This window comes from Podarcis gaigeae, assembly GCF_964106915.1.
Source record: "Podarcis gaigeae genome assembly, chromosome: 2".
Classification (NCBI taxonomy): Eukaryota; Metazoa; Chordata; class Lepidosauria; order Squamata; family Lacertidae; genus Podarcis; species Podarcis gaigeae.
In genome coordinates this window covers 115476032-115494387 of record NC_139679.1, presented here as the reverse complement: position 1 = coordinate 115494387, position 18356 = coordinate 115476032, and the positions used below count along the sequence as shown (strand labels likewise).

Genomic DNA, 18356 nt, shown 5'->3' with positions numbered 1-18356 from the left:
TTCTATTTTTTTATCTATCGATTCCTGCATCTCTCCTAGCTTTCTCTCCATGTATGTTTCATTCTGTTTAAATTCTTCTTTTATTTTTGTCCAGAGTACATCTAGATCTCTAATTTCCTCCTGTCGGGAGGTTCTCCTCTCTACTGGTGTACCCACTGACTTTTATAAAAATAAATAATTCATTGCTTGCCCCCTGCCCATCTGACTGTGTTGCCTCAGCCACTGGGTGATTTCCATCAAAAACATCAAAAAATGTAAAACATCGAAAACTTTCCTGTACAGGGCTGCCATCATAAGACTACTGTTTTGTAGAAATGGCCCTCAAATATAAAGAAATGCCCTCTTTAAGGAATTGTGTGGTGTAAACGTGTATGTTGTCCTCTAGGTCCAAACACATAGTAAGAGCAAGCAGTGCTGCAAAGTGCTTCTCTTGTGAACTTGCCATCTAAGTTGTTTACTCCTGACCAAAACTCCTGTTTCCCAAAAGGACTGGAGAGGGGGGTCTCCTATGTGTTTGGACCCCCCCCCCACTCCCACCACATGGAAGGCAGAGGACGTGTTCATTCACATCCCAGTAAACCATGTGTGTATCTGAAGTGAACCAGCTACAACTCCTTCCCCTCTCACTGGGCTGCTGCAAGAAAAGGCAGCAGAGGAGGAAAGGGATGGGTTTGAAGGCTCTTCCTGCCTCTCTCGCCTGAAGAACAAGAGGAATGGGTGTTTGCAGGGCAGGAGGGCAGAGGAGGAGGCAGCGAGCGCAGAGGGAGCAGTGGGCGGATCCCCCGCCTCTCCTAGGGGGTCCAGATGCAAGCAAGGGGCTTCCTTCTTCTCCATGCAAGGGCCACCCATGTATTCAGAGCAGTCCTTTGCAGATGAACTCTTAAGTTCCAAGGGATCTACTCTCAGGCCACAAATGTGCGTACCATGCCAGCCTTAGGAAGGGAGGTGGCACAGGCAGGTGAAAGAAATTGCCAAAGGTGTTTGAAAATGGGTTGGGGCTCTTGGGAAAGGGGTGCCCAGTTGGGGCTTCTCCAGGGGCAGCAGAATGTCTTGGGCAGGAGAATCCCTGCAGGGGCTCTCAGACTCCCTTGGCTTCTTCTTCCCTCCCTCCCAGGAAGCTGCAACTGGCTCTGGATTCTGCGCTCCTCAGGAAGCTGAACCTGCAAACCTAGCTGAGACTGAACCTGCAACCCTGGCCAGGATGGAAGGAGGAAGATGGACGGTTGACCTGGTCAGGCTGTCTCCCGCATCCCTCCCCACAACCTCTGAGCATTCCCTCCCAGGACCCTTGGAGAAATCTGGTGAGTTCCAGGGGAGAGGAGATGGGGACAGGGATAGATGGATGGTGGAGGGAGAAAGAGGAAAAGATGGAGAGGAGACAAATGGAAGGAAGTTCCTGACAGGAAGAAGGAAGGGGTGAGGCCTTCTCCAAAGCAGCTCTTTGTTTCTTGAATCCCTTTCATCAAGTAGTGGGGGCAGATTTTCTCCCTCCAGGATTTTAAATCTTAGGAGTTACAGTGGTACCTCGGTTCTCAAATTTAATTGGTTCTGGAAGTCTTCCAAAACCAAAGCGTTCCAAAACCAAGGCGTGCTGTCCCGTAGAGAGTAATGCAAAATGGATTAATCCATTCCAGACTTTTAAAAACAAGCCCTAAAACAGCAATTTAACATGAATTGTACTATCTAACAAGACCATTGATCTATAAAAAGAAAGCAATAATCAATGTTCTGTACCATAAAATAAATAAGACAGTATTGTAGATGATAAAAATTAAAATTATATATATTTTCATACCTGCATTGATGATAGTCATTGTTTGAATGGGGAGCTTTTATCCCTTTCCACAGTCAGTCAATCAATCAATCAATCAATCAATCAATCAATCATAAAACAAAAAACTAAGCCTCAGTCAAAAATGAAAAAGCCACACAAACAAAAATGCAAAAAATAGGAAAAAAATAAAGCTGCAAATGTCACCTCAGAACACTGCAACCAGAAACAGCTTGAATATTGATTGGGGGTGGGCCTTAAATTAGCTGTCCAAGGGAACGAATGGGATGAAAAAAACCTTGATTACAATGGAGACGACTTAAATTAGCTGCTTAAGGGTAAAACGGAATGAAAAAAAGCCTTAATTAGGATGGGGGGCACTTAAATTTACTGCGCAACAGTAAAAATGGAGCTCAGGAGCACGTTCGGTTTCCGCAGCAAACTTCAAAAACAGGAACACCTATTTCTGGGTTTGCAAAAGATGAATCAACAGAAGCATAGTCAATCTATGGACTTCCCCTTTTTTGAAATATTTTTATTGGTTTTTACAAATACAAGTTTACATCAAAAACATTTGATAATAATGTTTTTATAGCATTTTAAATGACAGGTCCCGAGATTTTTGCAAACCAGAGGATCGCTTCTGCGCACGCACACGGCGCAATAGAGTGCTTCTACGCGTGCAAGCGGCGAAACCCGGAAAAATACCAGAGGCTTACGTAACACGAGGTACCACTGTATAGATACATTCTCCACAGTTCTCATTTATCTAAAGTGTCCATAAACTTATTTACAAGTGATTCCTAAAGTCCAGCTAACGTTTTGATTTGCTTGCAGTAATCTCATAGGTAAATTATAAAATTTCCCCATTCTTTTTTAAAGTCCTTGTTTTCTTGATTCCTGAGTCTCATGGCTAATTTTGCCATTTTGGCAGAGTCCAGCAGTTTAGCTCACCATTCTTCCCTAGTTCGGATTATTGCATCTTCCCATCTTTGAGATAATAACATCTGTGCAGCTGTTGTCGCATACATAGTCTTTCCTGGTCTTTTGGGATCTCAGTACCTGTAATTCAAAATAAATAAACTTCTAGTTTCTTAACAAAATTTATTTTAAACATTTTTTTCCAATTCATTATATACCATTTCCCAAAATGATACTGTTATTTTACATAACCACCACATATAGCAAAAGGTACCCACTTCTTCTTTGAAGTGACCTGTTCATCCTTTGTATGCCATTCTAGGAGCAAGTTATACATTTTAGACAGATTTTTTTTATGTTACTTCCTAAGAGTTCTTTTTGAAATTGTGATGTCTCATAACTAAAACCTTTTTTATTTTAATTTTTTTTAAAAAAAATTATTGTTAAAATAGGTAATCATTAATCCACATATATTACAGATATACAAGCATACAAACATACATTTCATACAATCCTTAAAAGTGTTCAAACATACTTACACTCAATCCCACAAATAATTCATTTTCCCATCACCATCCACCACCCCTCACCCCACCTTTGTGTTAGACTTCCAATCTACTCAATTGCAATTTCTTTCCACTTCTATTACTTTCTTTCACACACCTTTAGCCTAATTTCACAGAATCATAGAATAGAATCATACAGTTGGAATAGACCACAAGGGCCATCGAGTCCAACCCCCTGCCAAGCAGGAAACACCATCAGAGCACTCCTGACATATGGTTGTCAAGCCTCTACTTAAAGACCTCCAAAGAAGGAGACTCCACCACACTCCTTGGCAGCAAATTCCACTGTCTAACAGCTCTTACTGTCAGGAAGTTCTTCCTAATGTTTAGGTGGAATCTTCTTTCTTGTAGTTTGGATCCATTGCTCCGTGTCCGCTTCTCTGGAGCAGCAGAAAACAACTTTCTCCCTCCTCTATATGACATCCTTTTATATATTTGAACATGGCTATCATATCACCCCTTAACCTCCTCTTCTCCAGGCTAAACATGCCCAGCTCCCTTAGCCGTTCCTCATAAGGCATCATTTCCAGGCCTTTGACCATTTTGGTTACCCTCCTCTGGACACGTTCCAGTTTGTCAGTGTCCTTCTTGAATTGTGGTGCCCAGAACTGGACACAGTACTCCAGGTGAGGTCTGACCAGAGCAGAATACAGTGGCACTATTACTTCCCCTGATCTAGATGCTATAATCCTATTGATGCAGCCCAGAACTGCATTGGCTTTTTTAGCTGCCGTGTCACACTGTTGGCTCACTCTTCTCCAGGATGAAGAGGAACCATTGATTTGCACCCTTTGGGTTCGGTCAGTCAGCCAGTTACAAATCCACTGAGTGGTAGCATAGTCAAGTCCGCATTTTACCAGCTTCTTTACAAGAACATCATGGGGCACCTTGTCGAATGCCTTGCTGAAATCAAGATAGGCTACATCCACTGCGTTCCCTTCATCTACCAGGCTTGTAATTCTGTCAAAAAACGAGATCAGGTTAGTCTGACATGACTTATTTTTCAGAAATCCATGCTGACTATTTCCAGTGTTGCATCGCCAACAGACATCGCTACAATTTTTATTCGTTTTTGTTATTCTTTCAGGTGTTAAATACCATCTATGTTGTACTTTGAGGTAATTTTCTTTCAGTATATAACACATCGGGAATTTCATATCTTCTTTCCACAATTTTTCCCATTGTTCAAACATAATATTTTCCCCAATATCTTGCGCCCATTTAATCATTGATGCTTTAACCAATTCATCCTTTGTTTCCCACTCTAAGATCAGATTATACAATTTAGATATATTATTTGATTTTTCTTGTATTAAATATTTATCGAATTTTGATATTTCTTTTTCAAATCCTAGCTTTTTGTCTTTCGCTAATCTATACTTAATTTGAATATATTGGAACCAATCACTAATATGAGCTTTAACTTCTGTATAATCCTTTAATTCCAATTCTCTGTTTTCTTCCTTTAATACAGTTTTATAGGTAACCCAATTTTATTTCATATTTAATTTTTTCACTGCGACAATTTCTGCTGGCGATGCCCACCAGGGAGTTTTCGGTTCTAGGAGTCTTTTATATTTCTCCCATATCTTATATATAGACTTTCTGACTATATGCCCTAGGAAGCCTTTATGTACTTTGACTTTTTTATCTATTAGATAGGCATGCCATCCAAATCTCGTCTCTACTCTGTCTAAATCCAATACATCCGAGTCATCTAATTTGATCCATTCTTTTAGCCAAGTCAGACCCACCGCATCATGATATAACTCCATGTCTGGGAGACCAAATCCTCCTCTCTCCTTCTTATCTATCATTATTTTGTGTTTTATTCTTGGCTTTTTCCCTGACCATACGAATTTAGCCAAATCTCTTTTCCAGTTATTAAAACATTTATCTCCTCCTAGTATTGAGATACTTTGAAATAAAAACATCATCCTTGGTAATATGTTCATCTTTATTAGCGATATTTTCCCTAGTAAGGAAAGATTTAATTTCTCCCATACTTGCAAGTCATTTTTTATTTCATTCCATGTATTCCTATAGTTCTCATAACTTAAGTCTATAGTGTTTGTTGTTAAATTTATTCCAAGATACCTTATTTTCTTTTTAATTTCCAATCCTGTAATTTATTGTAATTTCACTTTATCTTTTTCTTCCATATTTTTCACTAGTATTTTGCTTTTCCCATAGTTTAATTTGTATCCTGCTAATCTGCCATATTCGTTTATGCATTCCAATATTCTAGGTGTACATTGTAGGGGATTTTCTGTTGTGATCATAACATCATCTGCAAAGGATCTTAACTTGTATCTTTTTTCACCAACTGCTATTCCTCTTATTTGGTTGTCCTGCCTTATTTTCTTTAATAGAACCTCTAATACTATTGTAAATAACATTGGGGATAGGGGGCATCCTCGTCTTGTACCTTTAAAGATGTTGATTTCTTCTCCAAACTCTCCATTAATAATAATTTTTGCTTTCTGTTGGTCATATATTTCATTTATACCTTTTTGGAATTTTTCACCTAGACACAATTCTTTTAATAGTTTTTTCATGTCTATCTTAAAGATATTGTTTAGTTGATGGTACTGTAACCAGTCAGTTACAGCTTCCCTTATCTCTTCAAAATCTTTTTATTTCAGTTGGTTTTCAACTTCAGTTAAGAGTTCTCTATAAGTCGGCCAGTTACTTCTCATATTCAATTTTTTTCAGAGATATTGCTTCCAAGGGGGAAAGCCACCAGTGTGTTTTTTACTCAAACAAATTTTTATACTTCTCCCATACCCTAAAAATTGATTTTCTTACTGTATGATTCTGAGAAGCTCTATGCACCTAGGTCTTTTTCTACCATAAATATCCATGCTATCCATAATTCATGTCCTTCCAGGTCTAAAATACAGTATTTGTGTTTTCCAATGTAATCCATTCCTGGTTGTAGCAGATACAGGATGCTTAATAATAAAGTTTCAAATCCAGCAGGGCAAAACCTCCTCTCTCTCTTACATCTGTTAATAATTTATTTTTTATCCTTGGTTTCTTCCCTTTCCAGATAAACCTAGATATATCTCCTTGCCATTTTTCAAAGCATCCTGTGTTGCCTATTGCCGGGACTGGTTGGAATAAAAATAACATTTTTGGCAATACATTCATTTTTATTACTGATATTCTTCCCCAAAATGATAAATCCATTCTTCCCCATATCTCTAAAGCTCTTTTTATTTCTTTCCACTCATTCTTGTAATTGTCTTTAAAAATATTAATATTCTTAGCTGGCAAACAAATCTGTCAGAATTTGACTTTGTTATGTATAACTAACTCTGTTTTCTGTTGTAATTCCTTTTGCCCTTGCTCCATTGTGCTTTTTACCAAAAACGTAGTCTTATTCTTGTTTAGTTTAAAGCTTCCGGCCTGTCCGAAGTCCTGTATCTTTTTTTACTACCTTTGGTGGAGTATTTATGGGATCCTTTACTGTAATTACAAGGTGAACTGTAGAAGCTTTTAATTTATATGCTTTATTTTCTATTGTTATTCCTGTAATTAATTTCTCCACTTTTTCTCTCTCACCAGGGCCTCTAATACCAAAATAAATAATAATGGTGATAGGGAATATCCTTGTCTTGTCCCCTTCGTTATTTTACACTTTTCTTTTATAACCTTATTAACAATCAGCATAGACTGTTGGTAAAAATAAATTGCATCAATTCCTCTCCCAAATGCTTCCCCAAAATTCATTTTTCTTTTATCTTTTTCATAAAAGCCCATGAAACATTATCAAAAGCTTTTTCAGCATCAATAAACATTAAGACCGCTTTTTTCTCATTTCTTACTTCCAAATATTCAATAATATCAATTATATTCATCTGACGTCCTGGTAGAAATTAGGCCTGCTTGTCATGAATTTTTTCTGCTAAAACACCTTTCATTCTATTGCCCAAGATATGAGCAATACTCTAAATGGACTTCTATGGACTTCCATCCTACAGGAGTGATGGCCAACAACTTGGATAGCTTGAAAAAGAGGATTAGACTGAAAGCAGAGGAAGGCAGGGGGTTCTTGTACTCAAATCCTGCTTGCTAGTTTCCCGCAGGCATTTAGTTGACAACTGTGAGAACAGGATGCTGGACTACGTGGGCCTTTGCCCAAATGAGCAGGCTCCTCTTATATTCTAATACAGGCATCCCCAAACTTGGCCTTCAAGATGTTTTTGGGACTACAACTCCCATCATCCGTAGCTAACAGGATCAGTGGTCAGGGATGATGGGAATTGTAGTCCCAAAACATCTGGAGGGCCAAGTTTGGGGGTGCCTGTTCTAATATATTGCAATATTTTAACAGTTACATGTGGCATAGTAACAAAAAGTTTTACTTCTTAGTCATAGGAGAGAGTGCTACTTGAGCCTGTGATCATTTCCTCCCTGGAAAAAGAGAAATACAGGGATGTGTCTAAGAAGCCAATTCCACCTTCGATTATAAAATAATGCAGTTTATTAAGTGTGAATGGAGTTATGAAGTGTGAATCATGTGTTTTTCTTGCCATTATCTCACCTGCATTCCTAAAAGTTTGGAACATAGAGAGGACAGTGGAGAAAGGAGACTGTGTTAAAATAAGAGAAGGTGCATACTGGGATTGAAATGTGTTTCTCGCCATTTAGTTCAAGAATTATTGAGTTGTGGTCCAAAAGCGTTCTTGGTTGTATTTCTGCTTTTTGAATCTATGTAATTCCATCCTACAGGAATGATGGCCAACAACTAGGATAGCTTGAAAAAAGAGGATTAGACTGAAAGCACAGGAAGGCAGAGGGCTCTTGTACTCAGATCCTGCTTGCTGGTTTCTCACAGGCATCTAGTTGGCCACTGTGAGAAGAGGATGCTGGACTAGGTGGGCCTTTGCCCAATCAAGCAGGCTCTTCTTATGTTCTAATACAGGGATCCCCAAACTTTGCCCTCCAGATGTTTTGGGACTACAACTCCCATCATCCCTAGCTAACAGGACCAGTGGTCTGGGATGATGTGAATTGTAGTCCCAAAACATCTGGAGGGCCAAGTTTATAGATTCAAATATATTGCAATATTTTTACAGTTACATGTGGCATAGTGACATGAAAGTTTTATTTCTTAGTCATAGGAGAGACTGTTACTCGATCCAGTGATCATTTCCTCCCTGGGAAAGGAGAAATACAGAGATGTGTCTGCCAATTGCACCATAGATTATAAAATAATGCAGTTTATTAAGTGTGAATGGAGTGATCATGTGTTGTTCTTGCAATTATCTCACCTGCATTCCTAAAACTTTGGAACATAGAGAGGACAATGGAGAAATGAGACAGTGTTAAAATAGGAGAAGGTGCATACTGGGATTGAAATGTGTTCAGTTCCTTTCTTGTCTTTCCTGAAAGTCTTAACAGGATTCTCTTCCCCCTCCCCCACTCCCAAACAGGTGAGGAAGACGATGGCCAGAATTCTATGGAGCCATCTGTGAATTCATTGGGAAGAACAAAGAAACAGTTTAAATGCATGGAATGTGGGGTGTTCTTTAGTCACAGTGGAAGACTGAGGACACATCAACGAATTCACACAGGGGAGAAAGCATTTAAATGTATTGACTATCGAAAGAGATTCAGGGACAATGGAACACTTAGAAAACATCAACGAACTCACACAGGGGATAAACCATTTGAATGTATTGAATGTGGAAAGTGCTTCAGTCAAAATGGAAAACTTAGAAGACATCAACGAACTCACACAGGGGAGAAACCATTTGAATGTATTGAATGTGGAAAGAGCTTCAGTCAGAATGCAAAACTTAGAAGACATCAACGAACTCACACGGGGGAGAAACCATTTAAATGTATTGAATGTGGAAAGAGCTTCAGTCAAAATGGAACACTTAGAATACACCAACAAACTCACATAGGGGAGACACCATTTAAATGTATTGAATGTGGAAAGTGCTTCAGTCAAAATAGATACCTTAGAAGACATCAACGAACTCACACGGGGGAGAAACCATTTAAATGTATTGAATGTGGAAAGAGCTTCAGTCGAAATGGAACACTTAGAAGACATCAACGAACTCACACAGGGGAGAAACCATTTGAATGTATTGAATGTGGAAAGAGCTTCAATGATAGTGGAAACCTTAGACAACATCAACAAACTCACAAGGGAGAGAAACCATTTAAATGTATTGAATGTGGAAAGTGCTTCAGTCGATATGGACACCTTAGAATACACCAACGAACTCACATGGGGGAGAAACCATTTGAATGTATTGAATGTGGAAAGAGCTTCAGTGAAAATGGAACACTTAGAATACACCAACGAACTCACACGGGGGAGAAACCATTTAAATGTATGGAATGTGGAAATAGCTTCAGTCACAATGGAACACTTAGAAGACATCAACGAACTCACACGGGGGAGAAACCATTTAAATGTATTGAATGTGGAAAGAGCTTCAGTGGAAGTGGAGACCTTAGAAAACATCAACGAACTCACACGGGGGAGAAACCATTTAAATGTATTGAATGTGGAAAGAGCTTCAGTCGAAATGGAACACTTAGAATACACCAACAAACTCACCCGGGGGAGAAACCATTTAAATGTATTGAATGTGTAAAAAGCTTCAGTCAAAATGGACACCTTAGGAAACATCAACGAACTCACACGGGAGAAACCATTTAAATGTACTGAATATGGAAAGAGCTTCCATCCATATAAACACCTTATAAGACACCAACTAAAACATGGGGAAGAAATGTGGAAGGAGCTGCAGCAAAAGTAGAGCACTTAGAATACACCAACTAACTCATACAGGGGAGAAACCATTGGAACGTATTGAATGTGGGAAGAGCTTCAACAGGAAGGATAAACTTACATTACATTGGCGAACTCCCACAGGGGAGAAGCTTAAGTCAATATGGAACCTTAGGAAACATCCGCTGACTCACATGGGGAAAACCAGATTTATGAAACGTGGAAAGAGCTTCAGAGGGAGTGAAGACCTTACTATCCATAAGAAAATTCACACAGGCGGGAAACCATATAAATGTATGGAGTTTTCCACTCAGGTTTTAGCAGATTTCTGGGAAGTGAAGATTACTGTCAAGTCTCTGGATGTACAGAAAGGAATTTGGCAGTGTTTGTTTTCAATAATAATAATAACAGCAACAATAATAACAATAATATAATTTATGCCACACCGATCTGGCTGGCTTTCCCCTGCTGCACAGCCACTCTGGGTGGCTTCCAACAAAATATTGAAATACAATAGTCCTTCAGATATTAAAAGCTTCCCTAAACAGGGCAGCCTTTAGATGTCTTTTAAAGTCTGGTGGCTGTTTTTTCCTTTGACATCTGGTGGGAGGGTATTCCACAGGGAGGGCACCACTACCGAGAAGGCCTTCTGCCTGGTTCCCTGTAACTTCACTTCTCACAGTGAGGCAACCGCCAGAAGGCTCTTGGTGCTGGACCTCCATGTCCAGGCAGAACGATGGGGGTGGAGACTCTACTTCAGGTATACAGGATCGAGGCCGTTTAGCACTTTAAAGGTCAGCACCAACACTTTGATTTGTGCTCAGAAATGCAATGGGAGCCTTTGTTGGTTTTTCAATACCAGTGTTATGTGGTCTTGGCGGCTGCACCCCGTCACTAGTCTAGCTGCTGCATTCTGGATTAGTTGCAGTTTCCGGACCACTTACAAAGGTAGCCCCATGTAGAGCGCATTGCAGTAGTCCAAACAGGAGATATATGGAGCATACACTACTCTGGCAAGACAGTCTGAGGGCAGATAGGGTCTTAGCCTGCGTACCAGATTGAGCTGGTAAACAGCTGCCCTGGACACAGAATTGACCTGTGCTTCCATGGACAGCTGCAAATCCAACATGACCGCCAGGCTGTGCACCTGGTCCTTTGGGGGCACAGTTACCCCATTCAGGACCAGGGAGTTCTCCACACCTGCCTGCCTCCTGTCTCCCAAAAACAGGACATCTACCTTGTCAGCATTCAACTTTAATATGTTAGCTGCCATCCATCCTCCAACCGCCTCCAGACACTCACACAGGACCTTCATCATCTTCACTGGTTCTGATTTGAAAGAGAAGTAGAGCTGGGTATCCGCATACTGATGAACATCCAGCCCAAACCCCCTGATCTCTCCCAGCGGCTTCATGTAGAAATCTGAAAAGCATGGGGAGAGGACGGAACCCTGAGGCACCCCACAAGTGAGAGTTCAGGGGTCTGAACACTCAACCCCCAAACCACTTTCTGAACACGGCCCAGTGTATTACAGTTCCTCCAGCTCCCTCTAGTTGGTCCAGAAGGATGTTATGGCCAATGGTGTCAAAAGCCTCTGAAAGATCCAGCAGATCTAGGAAACATCTCTCACCTTTGTCCCTAGCCCGCCGGAAATTATCGTGTCCAGGTCAGTTTCAGTCCCATGATGAGGCCTGAATCCCAACTGGAAGGGATCCAAATGGTCCACATCTTCCAGGCGTCCCTGGAGTTGTTCAACAACCACCCACTCATTCACCTTGCCAAAGAATGGAAGATTTGGGACTGGGCGATAGTTGGCCGTATTGGCTGGGTCTAAAGATATTTTTTTAAAGAAGCAGTTTAATACAGTGGTGCCTCGGGTTACGCTTCAGGTTACAGACTTCGCTAACCCAGAAATATTACCTTGGGTTAAGAACTTTGCTTCAGGATGAGAACAGAAATCGTACAGCGGCAGCAGGAGGCCCGATTAGCTAAAGTGGTGCTTCAGGTGAAGAACAGTTTCACGTTAAGAACAGATCTCCAGAATAAATTAAGTTCTTAACCTGAGGTACCACTGTAACTGCCTCTTTCAGTGTGTCTGGGAAGGCTCCCTCACAGAGAGAAGCATTTACCACCGCATGGAGCCCATCGCCCAGCCCTTCCCGGCTAGATTTTATGAGTCAGGATGGGCAAGGATCAAGGAGACAGGTGGTTGGTTTCACTCATCTAAGCAGCCTGTCCACATCCTCGGACATAACAACTTTACTAGACGGGACTCTAGCACTCACCAGCCCCTGCCCTGCTCCCATGGGGGAGTCTTACCTCTCTGAATCTGAGCGACTTTATCTGCAAAAAACTGCAAAATCATTTCAGGAGATCATGTGGCCTGTACCGGGCGCCATTGGAGAGATGGTTCCATTAAATTGCAAACCACCTGAAAGAGTCTCCTGTTGCTGTTTTCTGCAGATGCAATAGAGGGGGTGAAGAAGGTTTTCTTCACCTTCGCTATCGCCATTTGGTAGGCTCAACGTTGAGCTCTAACCCGTGTCCGGTCAGATTCAGAATGAGGTTTCTGCCACTGGCGCTCTAGCCATCTCGTTGCCCTCAGATCCTTAGAAAACCATGGGGCTGTCCGGTCTCCATGCAATCGGAGTGGCCTTTTTCGAGCCAGATACTCAATAGCCCTGGTTAACTCCACATTCCAGCGGGCCACCAGGGAATCAGCTGAAAGGCCATCAACATGGGATAAAACATCACCTGCCACTCTCTGGAAACCATTTGGATCCATTAAATGGCGGTAGCGGACCATCCAAATTGAACCCACCTCCCTGCAGAGGGGAAGGGTTGTGGAGAAGTCCAGTTGCACCAGGAAGTGATCTGAACATGGCACTTATTTAGTTTCGCTTTTACTTAGTGTCAGATCACCAGCATCCATAGAGGAGAAAAAACAGGTCTAAGGCATTTCTGCGACTATAAGTTGGGCCAAACTTATTTAGGGACAGCCCATGGAGGCCATGCTTTCCACAAAGTCCCAATCAGCCCCTTGTAAGGTTGTGTCGGCGTGAATGTTAAAATCTCCCAGGGCAACCAAATTAGGTCTCTCCAGGAGAACATCTGCCACGACCTGAAGCAGCTTGGGCAGGGAATCCTTGGTGCAGCGGGGAAATCGGTACACCAAAAGGAATCCTGTACTGCCCCTATTGTCCAACTTCAAGAACATGCACTCAGAGAACTGGGTCTTCCCAATAGGACGCCTGGTGCAAATTAATGACTTCCTACAAATCACTGCAAATCACACCCCCTCCCTGCCCACATGACTTGGGTTGCTGTGCGTAAGAGAAACCTGGTGGACAAGCAGCGGCAAGGACAGGTCCATCTGCTTCATCCCACCAAGTCTCTGTTACACATGCCAGGTCAAGTACTCCATCCACGATCAAGTCATGGAATGGCGGTGGTCTTATGAATCATTGACCTGGCATTGCACAGCAGCACCTTTGGGTCATGTGGGTCTCCCTTGCTGATTCCAGTATCCATCCAAATGACACCAGACCCGGAGGCAGGGATAGTCCTCAAACTAAAATGGGGGGCCATGCTATTTGGCGACCCTTTTTTTTCTTTTTTTATTCATTTATACTTCTACATCACACAAACAAGCATTGAATAAAACGAACAAACAATAGAAAAGAGAAGAAAATGCCAAAACAAAATTACAAGGATCTAAACATAATATGCAATCAAAAATACAAAACATTATATTCTCCCCCAATAAGGAAAAAGAACGAAAAACACCAAAAAAGAAGAAAAAGAAAGGGGGGAAATGACTTCTAACTACTGTAACTCCATGTGGCTCTTTATTCTTCATATCACTGGTTGTCTGTAATGATTTATTTTTTGGAGAATGATTCTAATTAACTGTGAGATTTTTATTCTAAACTAATCAAGTAAGAATCTGGAAATCTGACAATTTAAGAACTCTTTCGTCTTTTGTTTGTGTTATGTTACTTTTCCAATTTTTAGCAATTACTATCCTGGCCGCCATTACTGCATACAAAAATATTCTTTTGGTTTCTTTTGGGATGTCTGTTGTTAATAGCCCCAAAAAACATTTCTGTTTTTTTGGGGAAAGTATGTCTTAACATTTTATTTAATTCTTCATTAAGGGTATCCCAAAATTATTTAATTTTAGGGCACGTCCACCACATATGGAATAAATTCTCTTTAAGTTTGCACCTCCAACACTTTCCACTGGTGTTTTGGTACATTTTAGCCAATTTTGAGGGTTTAAGATACCATCTGTACATCTTTTTTTTTTTAAAAATATTTTATTGTATAACATGCTGTAAATCTTATGCCTCTTTTGCATGTTTTCCCATTTTTCTAAATCAATTGTATGACCGAAATCTTGTGCCCATTTGACCATGACAGCTTTAACCCCTTTGTCTTTTCAGTGCCAATTTAATAATAGTTTATACATTTTGGATAAATACAATTTGGATAAATTTTTATCATCATTTATAATCAATTATTTGTCTATTTCAAATAATTTTGTATCAAATCCATTTACTTTCTTGTCTTCCTCAAAAATTGCATTTAATTGATGGTATTGAAACCAGCCTATTCCTGTATGTCTTATTGTTTCATATATTTTTTCATTTGTAATCTATTATTTACTTCCTCTAAAGCATTCGCTAAATAAGACGCACAGAAATTTCCCCTTACTTTTTAGGGGGGGGGGGAGTGTGTCCTATGGAGCGAATAATACGGGACTTCCTCTAAAAGATCTTTATACGTCAACCAATTTGAATCCATATTTTTTCTTTTTACTGCCTCTGCTTCCATTGGTGACAACCACCATGGGGTTTTTGGTTCTAATAATTTTTTGTTCCTTTCCCAAACTTCATATAAGGCTTTCCTAATAATGGGATTTAGGAATCCCTTGTTGATTTTTGTTTTATTATGACCCAGGTAGCCATGCCACCCCACTATATTATCCCAGCCCTCAATATCCAATAAATTAGTATTCTTCAAGATCATCCATTCCTTGAGCCAGACCAAGCAGGCAGCTTCGTAGTAGATCCTAAAATCTGGCATTCCAAACCCTCCTTTGTTTTTGGTTTCTGTTAATAATTTAAATTTAATTCTTGGTTTTTTGCCCTGCCAAATGTATTTTCCCAAATACCTGTGCCATTCCTTAAAACAATTTAAGCCATTAAGAACCGGAATTGATTGAAAAAGGAACTGCATTTTTGGTAAAACTACCATCTTGATTGTAGAAATTCTTCCCCACAACGTGAGTTTTATTTTACTCCAGATTTCTAAGTCTTTCCTAATTTTGGTCCATACCTTAATATAATTGTCTTTCTATAAATTAATGTTTTTCATGGTTATCCAAATTCCTAAATACTTTGCCCTGTTAGTAATTTTAAGTCCTGTTTCTATTTCTAACTTTACTTTTTCTTGTATATCTAATTTTTTTACCAGGAGTTTTGTTTTTTCTTTATTAATTTTGTATCGTGATAATTGTCCCAACACCTTTCTTTCTTTCTTTCTTTTTTTAATAATAATTTTTATTGATTCTTACAACAAATATCCATCACCATCACTAAAAATTCCTTTATCTCATCCTAGTCTTTCAATTTTAACTTTCCTTCTTGTTCTGTTAGTAATTCTCTGTATGTTGGCCGTATTCCTTTCATTGTTGACATGTTAAGTGATAGTGCTTCAATGGGTGATAGCCACCATGGAGTTTGGGGTTCCAATAATTATTTGTATTTTCTCCATACCTTTATTAAAAACTTATTATAATATTGTCGAGTCCTTTGTGTACTTTCCCCCCCCATACCACAAATATGCATGCCAACCAAATATGCTGTCATGTCCTTCCAGTTCTATTGCCTCTTCTTTCTCCAATTTAATCCAATCCCGAATCCGATTAAGACATGCTGCTTCATAGTAAATTTTGAGATCTGGAAGGGAAAAGCCTCCCCTTTCTTTTAAGTCTGTAAGTATTTTGTTTTTTATACTTGGTCTTGTTTTTTCCAAGATTACTACAGTGGTACCTCGGGTTAAGTATTTAATTTGTTACAGAGGTCTGTTCTTAACCTGAAGCAACCCCTTTAGCTAATGGGGGCTCTTCTTGCTGCCGTGCCGCCGGAGCACGATTTCTGTTCTCATCCCGAAGCAAAGTTCTTAACCCGAGGTACTATTTCTGGGTTAGAGGAGTCTGTAACCTGAAGCATATGTAACCTGAAGCGTATGTAACCCGAGGTACCACTATATAGTACTCTCTAGAGCTGCTGTTCTTAACCTGTGGGTCCCCAGATGTTGCTGAACTACAACTCCCATCACCCCTAGCTAGCAAGGCCAGAGCTCAGGGATGATGGGAGTTGTAGTCCAACAACATCTGGGGACCCACAGGTTGAGAACCGCTGCTCTAGAGGGTTTTCTGTTGGAATTATTAGATTGTCTGCAAAGGCTCTGACCTTATAGGCCCTTTGTCCAACTTTAATTCCTTCTATTCTAGGGTCTTCTCTTACTGCTTTCAAATACACTTCCGCAAGTGTGGTAAAGAGGAGAGGAGAAAGAGGGCAGCCCTGTCTTGTTCCCTTAGAGATATTTAAAGCTTCTGATATTTCACCATTTATAATTAGTCTGATCTTTTGGGAATTATAAATCGCTTTTATACCACTACATATTTTCTCACCGAAACTCATCATTTCCAAAGTTTTTTGCATGAATGTCCCTAAAACATGATCCAATGCTTTCTTCGCATCCACCAAGATCAGGGCTGCCCTTTTATCTGGTCTCATTTCTAGGTATTCTGTTGTATCTACTACCAATCTTACGGTGCTGTAAATTTGTCTTCCGCGTAGGAAACCTAACTGATCTTTCTTTAGTAATCTTGCCAGGATCTTTTTCAATTTATTGGATAATTTTTTTGCAAATAATTTATAATCTGAATTTAGAAGTGAGATTGGTCTATAATTTTTAATTTACTCAAAATTGGATCCATATTTCAGTATCAATGTAATTAGAGCCTCTTGCCATTATTCTGGCACTTTTCCTTCTTCTAAAATTTTGTTCATTATTTTTTCTAACACCAGTAATATTGTCTTTTCCAATATTTTGTAATTCATTATAGAAATACCATCTGTACCAGGAACTTTTATTCCAGTTCAGTCTTTGGTTACTGACATTTCTATTCCACAACCCTGTCCACCTAGCAGACTGCCTCTCTCCCCTGGCCCTACAAGCCCATTAGTAACATTTTCTGCAGAGACACTGGGGATTGTTCCATGACAGTTGTCACTTGCTGACAATGCAGAAGGAGGCCACCTTGGTGCACCCAGAAGATACCAGATGTTGGTTGTAGTTATGTCTGTACAAAGTGCATAGCCTTTGCCCCTCCATAAAGAAAGAAATGGGGGGGGAGACAAGAGCTGGAATAGCTGACCAGAAGGAAAGGTAACCTGGGAACTTCATGTTGATCGACCACCCCAGCTCCCTGACCCCAAGAAAAGACCAGTCCAGGGAGGCAGGTGAGCATTACAGCTAAACCCCACATTATGCTCTCCAGCAGCTATTCCTTCAGACAGGCCTATTTTCATTCTGTTCTTAGTGTGTCCATGGTTGTGTGCGTTTTACGTTTCCTTTCCCCCCTTCCTTGCAGTTCTGACAAAAATCAAACCTCCACGCCAATGCTTTCAGCTCCAGAAGAGGAGCTCCCCTTGGTGTCAAGGGAGGGGTGGTCCAAGGGAGCATCTGGAGCCCTGCCATTCCTTCTGGCGCTGGTCCCTACCCTTCCTCTCTCTGCCATCCCAGGGCCACTCTTGACTCCCCAGCAGGAGACTGGATCTGTCTGTGATGGTGAGATGTCCTGGCTGGTTGAAGGACCTCTTCCTGTTTCCTGGAGCTCCATCCTTCTTTCTCATGCAAGGTGGAGTCATGAAGCAGGTGAAGACTGAGCACACCTAAGGGCGACATGGGGGGGGGGTTGTATTCTGCTTAACTTTTCTCCCTCTGCTCCTTCTCTGGATCAAACTCCCCCGCTAATCTGTCTAGCTGCTTCTCCTGCTGCCTGTCACTGTTCCTGTGTCTCTGGAGTGTTTCTTTGAGGAGAATACAGGACACTGCAAAAGACATTGTGTGTAATGAGTGTGCAATAAGGTAGACAGAGGCTGAGCCCTCCCTGTAATGTAAACAGGGAGACTTCTGTCCAGGAGATTTCTGTATAAAAAATTCTTTGCTGAGGTGAAAGTAGGGACTAAGTGTTATGTATTGAAGTTCTCACCCTGGCCACCAGGGGTATTGTGTATATGGTTTTCACTCAGGTCCACCTCAG

At 40.6% G+C, this 18356-nt stretch overlaps 1 protein-coding gene across 1 annotated transcript in view; it reads left to right on the top strand.

The window, feature by feature from the left end:
• The first annotated feature begins 210 nt into the window (after nucleotides 1-210).
• The window catches only part of LOC310837521 (uncharacterized protein), a 34969-nt gene continuing 16823 nt past the window's right edge, over nucleotides 211-18356 (top strand). Inside the window, exons 1-2 of the mRNA XM_083724227.1 lie at nucleotides 211-501; nucleotides 651-1301. The gene's annotated coding sequence lies outside the window, so the exon portion shown is untranslated. The remainder of the gene's footprint in view (nucleotides 502-650; nucleotides 1302-18356) is intronic.